Source organism: Convolutriloba macropyga, chromosome 3, assembly GCF_964194025.1.
Source record: "Convolutriloba macropyga chromosome 3, txConMacr16.3, whole genome shotgun sequence".
Taxonomy (NCBI): domain Eukaryota; kingdom Metazoa; phylum Xenacoelomorpha; order Acoela; family Convolutidae; genus Convolutriloba; species Convolutriloba macropyga.
Genome location: NC_134470.1, coordinates 54,366,125 through 54,376,633, shown reverse-complemented (window position 1 = coordinate 54,376,633; position 10,509 = coordinate 54,366,125).

The window sequence follows — 10,509 nt, the reverse complement described above, 5'->3', positions numbered from 1 at the left end:
ATCACTGTCGTATCACGAGTGGTCACAAGCTTCTGCTGATACTGACACCTATCTTCTTCTGCAAGCTCTAGTAACATATTTTCTAGTCTCAAAACTTTTTCCGATAACACTAAGCTGTTTGGTTTCTTGCGTTGGGCTCGCCGAGCAGTGCTCAGCATCTTCATAGAATGAGAATTCTCCCTAGAAAACCAGGGAGGCACAAGCTGTCTATGTTGAGGGACAATGTTTCTCTATTAGGGACTTAATGTAATCAAAAAACTCTTCAACCATTCGATCGATGTTAGTGAAGCATGTAGCTTCGAAAGGGAACAAGGTCCTTTATCGCCGCATCGCATCGTAATCGGCATTGCAAAAGTTGAAATAATTGCAGACAGGGATTTTGCGTTCTTTTCTGTGTTCTTTAATCGATATTAATATCGGTTCATGATCTGAAACGTCAAACAGTTGTCTGAAGACAAGATCAATCTTGGCAGTCGTGTTTTCCACTTTCCATTCAAACACAAGATCTAGTGTGTTCTTTCCACAAGTACTAAAGTCCACTATTTGGTGAAAGTTATGTCTTAAATCATTTCAATCACCGATTGCTCGTACTCATCTGCACTGTGATTTAGGCTCCAGTTGATCTTTGGTAGGCTGAAGTCTCCGCAAATCAGACATGCGTATTGCTTGAATTCTTCAATGACTCCGAGTACCTGTTCAAAGTCAGCTAAAGTGTATCTGTAAGCGCTACCTAGTGGAGGATTGTAGATAACACATACAAGATATTTCTTCAGTTGTATGTCAACGATAGTGAGAATACATCCATCCGGGAGATCGTCACTGATTCGTTTTGCACTGATGATGCTCTGGGTAGCTACCAAAACACCTCCGTGTTTGTTGGCAGCTCTTCCACATCTGAGTAAGTTATACCAAGGAAGCATAAGTTCTGAGTCTTCTATGTCTTCATTCCACCAAGTTTCCGTAACCATGACAATGGGGTATCTACAGGTCATCACAGCATTTGCAAACTTAGTTCGTCTATCAAAATTCAAAAGACTACGAGCATTTACTAACATCAGATTCAAATTTTCTAGTCAATCGGATGGTTCTTCCAAATCGACTTTCGTACCGTCGTGAAGCAGTTCAAAGTTTCTAATTATGAGTTCGGTTGCAGATGTTCCGTTCTCTATCATCTTACGTCTCTTGTTAAGACACATATTCTCTTTTTGGGATTCTGCCTTAGTTAGTGATGGAAGTACATAAAAACCGCGGTCAGAAAGTAGTTTCCATTTTTCTCTAGCTTTAGCTAAAATCTTCCGTGTGTCCCAATAGTTGGGTACAATTACTAGAAGGCTTCTTGGCTTCGAGCGTTCTTTATCAAATCTTCCAATTTTTCTCACGTTTTCAACCGTCGTGTTGACTTCAATTGCATCAAATATATCATTTATGTTCTCATTTAGTGAAATCAATATCTCATCTTTTGTCTTTTCCAGGTCTTCTGGAATTCCTTGAATTCTGAAGGTTTTTAAGATATTGTGATGTACTTCCTTTTGTTCGTCAGACGTTTTCTACACATTCACAACTTTCTTAACTATCTTCTCTTCAAGGATTCTCTGCATGGATTTCGCAGTCTTCGCATCGCTGCCTGCAAAAGCAGCTTCGATTTTCTGATCGATCTGTTTGATTAGGGAATTTTCCAGATCTTTTTCAGACTTTCGTTGAGCTTGTCGTCAATTTTTCCTTCCACGTTCCCTTTTGTGCAGTTCTGGATGATCTGCTCTTTCTTCCCTTTATTCACGCATTCTTTATACAGGAGTAAAACATTACTCATCAAACTTGAGAGCACCTTTATGGCGTCCTCGTCCAATCCAGCACATACCATGTGCCTCTTCAATCCACAAGAGATACAGTTGTATACAGCTTCTCCTATTTTGATTTAACTTTTACATGTTTTGCATTTTCCTCCGGAGTTGCGAGACATTTTGCCCCACAATACTTCAGCCTATAAAATCAGCACGTGATACTAAGACCCAGGTACTTAAGCCGGTCCGAAGTAGCACAAGATGAGTTTTCAAGCTATATCAAAGGATAAACTGAGAACCAAGAGTTATTTGCTCTTAGTGATTTTTTGGACGCGAAGTGATTTTTCCCGACGAGCTTTTGAGAGTCTTTTCTTTTTCTGGGCAAAGCGATTCAATTCACCGTTGACTCTCTTCACAGCTGCTAACGTTCGAAGTTCGTACAGAGGTTTCTGATGCAACTGAAGTTACTCTGTCAGGATTTCAGGATCGTTAGATTTTTGCTTCGGCAGAATTTCACGAACAATGTCTGCTACTTGGAAACCTTGGGTTCTCAAGGTTTTGATATGATCCCAAATATCTGGAGCACCTTCACGGTTGCAATGGACGACCCCTTGTATCTGATTGCTAAACGACAATAAGATCTTCGTCAATCTTTCTGGCGACACCTGAGTGAAGTTGTTACTTCTATGTTGAGTCAGCAAATTATTGAGCGTATCGTACCAGATAATAATGTCCGTACGACGTCGCAGATATCTCCGGAGTATGAACTGAACAGTTTTCCGTTTGTTGTTCTTTTTCTGGTTGAAGCACAAACCGGGTATGGCAAGGATGTAACGATTTAGTCTTTTTTGGATAAACCAGGGCAAAGATCGAATCGCATGCGACAATGAACTTGCACCAAGGATAAACATTTAGGGGATAACAACGGCTATCCCAGAACAGTCTATCTGAAAAACACTATTTAATTCAACTGATTGCACATTTTTTAAAAGGTCAATTTAAAAAAGCTCCTCCCCGAAACGGGTAGTCGTTTAGCTCGGGGCGGCAAGTCAACTCTTATATACATTTATAAATCGTGACAGTAGGCAAACATTAAAGCATCAAAAGCAGAAAGATGAACAGCAGAATTACGAACAAAATAGATATGAGAATAAGAGAACAAGATGTAGTGATATTGAATCATTATTTCAAATAAATTTATTGACATCCAGGACAGCAGCCGCCCTTCCTCTACAATGGTACCTATTAAGGCTTTTACTAAAAAGCACGGGCGCATGGAGCGTGCGCCACGGAGGCAGTATATGGAGCTACACAAGAGCGCGAAACTTATTTTTATCATATTGTAAGTGATCACATCCGGATAAGAAACCTATTTCTTATCGCAAATCATGGTAGCCAATATCAGTATGGCTTTCGAGGCAGACGGACCAGCTTCTACTGCACTGGAGAAGATTAACGGACAGAAGCCATATTGCACGGACAGCATGGATATTGCACAGTTTTGTATATTTTCAACTAAACTGATATCCATCCCCTTGGTTTGCGTTCCAGATAAGACAAAACAAACATTCGATATTATGGAGACTACGTAAACTCCGTATGCATTCAACTTTTTAGCAGATATAGTGAGTGTTTATTCGAGAAACCACAGCTCCTTCCTTGCTTTCAATTTTTTCTAAAATGTTTCACTGAGGCGGCATGGACCTACGCAAAAGCTAACAAGGATTTCGTTACACAACTGTGATCCACCCAATTGACGAAGAGGGCCCCACTATAAAAAAAATAACAGCAGCTTATTTAAATTCACCGCAAAGACGCATTGCACTGTAAAATTATATCAACCATTTAGGTTCGAGGAGTCCCGTCAAAAAGTTAAAATATTACCATAACTAGGAGTCTAGCCTCCCCTCGCGCATATAAGTATTCAAACAACTGACAAAGTAATTGAAGTAGGAAGTAATTTGTCAAAGTATTGGAAAACAAACGTTTCCGAACTTGATCGTCAGTTTAAAACTGTTTCACAAATTTTAAAAGGATTAAATGGATATCTTATTTGTCTGAGACCACAATTTAAACAATTCTAGGAACTATCTTAAAATGATTTAATCGACAAGTTTCTAATTTATACAATAATTAGCCTATTTACAGCTGTTGGCAATTTCTTTCAAAGCATTTCGATTCTTCAAAATGACTGTTTTTGTATTTCTGGGTTTAAGGCAAATTCGGAATTAGCCTAGAAAAACAAAAACATGGTCAAAATGAGAAAACCGGATTAGGAATGTTTTCAAAGAAAATGATAACAGCTGCAAATATTAGTTGTAAATAGGCTAAATATTGTAAAAATTAAGCAATCTTTGAATAAAAAAAACTTAAGATTCTAGAATGGTCTAAATTTTGATTGCAGACAAAAGTAAACGCATATTCATTATATACTTTACAATTTGTGAAACAGTTTCAAACTCACGATGAAAGTAAAGTTTGAAAACGTTTCTATTAAATGTCAGAATTATTACTATTTTGACAAGTAGTTTCTTCTATAAGTATTATCAACCTCAAATACTCGCTAACTACCATGGCAGCCTCTGGGCTCGACATTTTCGCTAAGTATGAGTGCGAAAATTATCTTCGTCCAAATTTATGTTATTGGTGGCAACAAAAGTTTTGGAATACCTTTTTCCACGTCCAGGAAATTTTTTAAGCGTCACAAGAATTTCGGGCAAAATAACAACGACTCTTGTGTAAGATGATAAAGCGGTTAAGGATAATCTTGCATGTTTTTTAGACTTGGCGGATTGGATTTGCTATGGATTTGCTAAAGGATGAACGCTAATATTTAACGCCAAAGATTGATCCCAAAACACAAATAGTTTCTTCTATAAGTATTATCAACCTCAAATTTTTGCTAAAAACCATGGCAGCCTCTGGGCTAGACATTTTTGCTAAGTATGATTGCGAAACTTATCTTCGTCCAAATTTATGTTATTCCAATCGAGTATGGGCCGTCTTTTCTTTGGAAGGATTTTTGCGCTTTGTTTCAAAGTGCTTGTTGCAGAGAGACATGCGCCGCTCATACAGGAACCCCGAGCAAAATTACTGTTTTTGTTTTCCAAAATTCGTTGTTGATATTTTTCGTTTTTAAAGCCTGGTGATATAGCCCACGTATTAAAAATTTTCAGGTCGAACAAAGTTTTGCTGTATCTGAAGGCCAGAAATTGTTCGCATTATCACCAAATTCATAGTTGTTGCCAGTGCCAGTAGATTCCTTGTACAATTTTGCACCATCCAGCAGCTGAAGTGATGGCTCAATCTGGACGTCAAAACATACGTCATGCAATCATTTGCGAACAAATGTCTATTTTCACTGGGCCGAATGTACGTACAACCCCTTTGCTTGCGGAGGTTATGCTTAAAATTGAATTTTCCCACAAGAGCAGTCGATAGGCGTATATGTTGATAAAATTTTGGATTGAATGCACAAACTGTTAGAGAATTGCAATTTGTCAACTGTAAAACAGCATTTGAGGGGCATTTTTCTTGACATCAAGCCATAAACTTTTCTTCTAGCTTACGTCATCACTCCTATTTTGATCTTTGAGCCTGTCTTGCGTATTTGTAACTTGTATTTATGGGGTAATTTTTGAAATTTCTGCGGTCAGAAGGTTTGGCAACATTGATTGACGCCGCCTAGTCATTGTGGTAAGCAGATTGCTTCTTGTTGTTGAGTCCAACCTCCCGGGCTTGTTGTGAATTAAACTGCCGTGCGTTCGTTCTCAGTGACGGTTTGAGCCAAAAATTGGTGGCAACAAAGTTTTGTAATACCTTTTAACACGTCCAACAAACTTTTTAAGCGTCACAAGATGTTCCGGCAAAATAACAACGACTCTTGTGTAAGATGATAAAGCGGTTAAGATTAATCTTGCATGTTTTCTAGACTTTGGCGGATTGGATTTGCTATGGATTTGCTAAAGGATCAAGAATTTGCTATGGCTTTGCAATCACTTGGCTTTTTAGAGACCTAACCAGACAAATTTCTTATATTGTTCGGATATATCCTTGGATCCAAATATTTTCTCCAAACTTCCTATCGTTACGTTTGACTTGCGCATGACCTCAATCAATGGGAGCAAAGCCACATCACACATTGCCAAGGCAACTGGTTTTACTTGGGAATGGTGGTAAGTGCTGGCTACGAAGAGGGTAGATGGGTTGTGAATGAAATCTGATTGACGCGAGACAAACTATTTTATTTAGATTTCCTTAAGTAATTTGACAAATCATGCAATTCAATGCATTTTTGTCGTCTATTAGTAGTACTGCGTCATAGTCGGCAGCATGTTAAGAAGACTGCATTATATGAACTGCATGTTTAATCCAATTTTTTCATCCAAGCCACACTTGAAGTCTTTTGAAACGCGCTTTGCAATACATGTAAAAATTATACGACGCTTAAATTCACCCTTGCTAAAATGTTGAAACACCAGTTTTAATGAGTGGTATGACACAACACGCTTTGTATATAGCTAAATGCTCATCATGATTTCTTTCGCTGGACAACATGATGGCAACGTTGGATAAGGTTTTCGCAATATTGTTTGAGCTCCCTTTGAATCAGTTTCAAATTCGGCTACATTCGTTGGATACTAAACGTGAAAAATCGTGACTGCCAGGTTTTTTCATTGCCGTTTTCTTAACTGCCGTTGCTGTTATTCTTTAAAATTAGAAGGGTGATAGAGGATGGAATTGAATGCTCGGTGTCAACAAAATAGTTTGAAATGACTTGAGGGTAATGACGGTCTTTTTCGTGAAATAGTGGAAGCACAGTTTCCCTTATGCGGTGTGCTGCGGGGTAGGAATGCCTGAAGAGAGCTCTGCTTTTTGGCTTTATTTTTGGCATTCAAATTTATTTTGTTTCCCTAATTTTGTTAACCTGTTTCAAGTGATCTTGATTTTTCATGAAAAAATTTTTATGAACTCCATTTTGCATTGTTTTAGCTTTAAGAAACTGTTAATCAATTTGTTTTTACATCCCGAGGAAAACACTTTCTTAGCGTTTTGGTCACAGACACATCGTTTCCATTTTCTATCTATTATTTGACGTTGTAGAAGAAATCCCGAATATCATTGGATAAAGTTTTGTCGCTCGCAAGGCATTTTGGCGTCAGTTGAGAAGTTGGACTCATCAACACAATCGTCACCTCAAACGTTGGAGCTTTTATAAAGGAATTGTACTAATTGAGTGTCAGTCGAGTGGTGCGCAAGTTTCAACAGCATGGACAACGGAAACCGCGATGGTGATCAATCACACTCTTAGGCTGCAACAGCGTACGTTACAACGCAGTTTTTATAATGATTCACACTATGTCTGATATCCAAATTTTTGAGAAGCAGAATGAGACACATATTCTTAAAACCACGAAGGGGAGAAGCACGCAATTTTAATCAGGAGCAACAGCATGTTTAAAGGAATTGTACTACTTGAGTATCAGTTGAGTGATGAGCAGGTTTTAACGGCGTGGGCAACGGAAATCGAAAAAAGTGATCAATCGCACTCTTCAGGCTGCTACAGCGTACGTTATAAAACGGTTTTCTTCATGCACTACGCTGTATCTGATCTCCAAATTCTTGAAAATGAAACCCAGAATGAGACATATATTCTACTTAGCTTGAAAGGGGAGAAGTACGGAGATAGTGATGAAAAATAGAGATTAGGAAATTTATCATTCCTACTGAAAATAGATTACCATAATAAGAGAAATGAACATCTCTTTTAAAAAAATTTTTGAAGCCATAAAATTTTGAACAATAAAACTATCAACAAAGAGGATGAGTTTACCAAAAATTTGTTTGATCCAGAGTTCAGGATGTTTAGCGTCTTGTTTATATGAGATTGATTGCAAGACAAAAAAGTACTTGGCAGAAAGCATTTAGATCGGTTAAATTTGATATATATTAAATCCGACAGACATTGCCAGTCGTTCGTGAAATCATTGGGGTAAAAATTTGATCAATATATCATGCTACTGCATCAACAATTTTGAGGTTTTCATAGGGGCATTGCAAGAGAACCTTCAAAAGTTTTTTTGAGACAGCTAAACCGTATGAGTAAACACACGAATTCAAAGCTCTGGGATCCAGTTACATTTTTCAAGAATTCTTAGGACAAGTTTCCCAAGCAACATTGACATTCATAATGTCTTAATATGGTTCATGTGGTCAAGCAGACTTGGAAGTTATTTTTTCTTGGTGTTGTGTGCCAATGTCAAACAGACTGAACAAGCATCAACAAGATCATTACAGATATGAGACGATGTACTGAGCGCATAACAGCAATTATAGCTTGCGGAGCTGTCAACCCTTACCTATGTCAGAGTATCAAAAAAGTTTACCATCTTATATCTTGAAAAGTTTGACTTCCTATAGTAAAGAATCCTTGTAAATTGTGCCAACCAGCAAATTATTACAACAGAGATCAGTGGGCAGTGAAAAGCTGGCCGACCAATGAGAAAATTAACAATTGAGTAAAACGGAGATGGAAGAACTTTCAAAGAGAAAAAATGATTAACTGCTGTCTCCTATCAATCATGCTTTTAAAAAGTGCCCTTCATATTAAAAAAAGGGCCGACTAGAAACACATGTGTGGTAACACACTTAAAATTCTGTTTTGTAAAAACTTTTTTGAACATGAAAACAAACAAAAATAATGATTTCTTGGGTGATAGGGAACAAGAAAAACAAGAAAGTTCGGAAAATAAAATGAACCTATATGTTTAGTAAGCGTCTTCTATAGCAAAACCAGATAAAAAAACATTTTAGATTATGTTTTCAAAATTAAAAAAATTATCCTAGCTATGAAAATGTTTGATTTTAGTTCTGAGTGAGCGCCTAACTGGTTCCTGATTTGTAATTATGTTTTGGTTCTCTTCTTGTGGAATAAAATCATTTTAAATACTAACATTGAACATAGGAACAGAAGTTCAGAAAAGAACTCTTATCGGAATTTTTTTTGAATTCCAGTAATTCAAAATAGAAATGTCTACAATTGAAGGAAAATTATGTTCCTTCTATTATTCTTCGGTAATAATTGTAAAACAGGCCGTAAGAAAGTTTTTGGTTATCGATAACTGTATATCTGTTATCTGTCATAAAATATTTTTACTCTGTCTACCACCTCCGCTGGACCAGTAAATGCAAAAAGTACTCGAGGTCTGTTTTTTGTAATTGTAGCTTCTTTGAACAATATAGCAGAAATATTAATTCGGGTGTTTAGCTCAGGTGGTAGATTTCGTATTCGATGATTGAGAAAAATCCTCAATTTCGGTTCGTATCAGTACCCGTTCTATCAATGTGATCTATTCAAAAATTCAAAAACAAAATTGCGGTGTTCTTAATACTGCCCGCAAACCAATTTTTGTTTTATCAGATGTCTTTTTCATTCTTTGACACCTATCTATCTTATGTTAGCCATAAAAAACCTAAAAATTAAAAAGATATGGGAAATTGTTTTGAGCTTGGAGCCCAAAGTTTTCTACTTGGAGCCGAAGTTTTCTCACACTGCCTCTTTTTATCAGGATTAAAGTGCAAAACTCATTCAGTATGTTTAAACAATATAGTGTTTTAGGAAAATTGCTTGTAAGAGTTTCTTTTTTAATGTCTTAACTTGCCGAAATATATGACTCTTATGTTTTTGATTTAAAAGTTTTAAGTGAGTCTTTATCTTTCACAACTTTCTCTGCTTCGTCGAGCCCAAAAAGTTTGTATGCTTCATCTAGTGCATTGGTTAGTAATTGGTTAGTAATTGCGATGCAGAATTTGCTGTCCTGGGAAATTTTTTTAGCTCTAATGCCTCAGGTTGAGTCAGAGAGCTCATTGTGTGGTAATCATGTTTTTGCTTGTTCGTTGTTGGTGCCAGAACTATTTATCAACAAAAATTGATTAAAATATTGCAGGCCGGTTCATAAAATTTTTGTTTCAAAGCATAAACACGAATAGGTTGGAGACCTTTGCTTTTTCCGTTTCATTTTTCAAGGAATTTTTTGCCTATGGATAACAGTGTCGCTTCTTCAGCACTTTTGTCTAAGTTTTGATTGCAGTTTACCATTTATCAAAACTCTGACCTCAATTAGCCAATCCCGATCTTGATCCCCTCAACTGTTTTGCCTTTATAGCAGCTTTGAGTCGAGTACATAACTGCGTAGATCGTTGCTTGCTGCCGATTCATAAATTTTCTGCTTCGGAAATTAAAAACAAATTTGTGGGAGTCCTTTGTTCTTCCTTTTTTTTTATTTTCAAGGAAGTTGTTCAGGGAAAATAATTTCAAGAGAATATAGATAACAGTGTCACTTCTTCAGCACTTGTTGTCTACGTATTGGCTGTGATTTACCAGTTGTTGGAGCTCTGAATAGATCTGTCAACAAATTAGGAGAATTTTTCTTCGCATATTGTCCAGTAATACTTGTAGAGCTTAGGAAAAATTTTGGTTATTGTTAACTCATTATATCTTATCTGACATAAGATATTGTTGCTCGAGCTAGAGGAGCATAAGTTTTACAATAATCTCTAGATGTGATCATTCTAATTTTAGTTTCTTTGAAAAACATAACAGCAATTATTAATTGAGTGGTTAGCTCAGATGTTAAGATTCGTATTCAATGATTGAGAAGAATAGTTATTTTCTCTTTGTACCAATATCGATTCTATGAACCTAGTGAATTGCAAATGCCAAAATTGA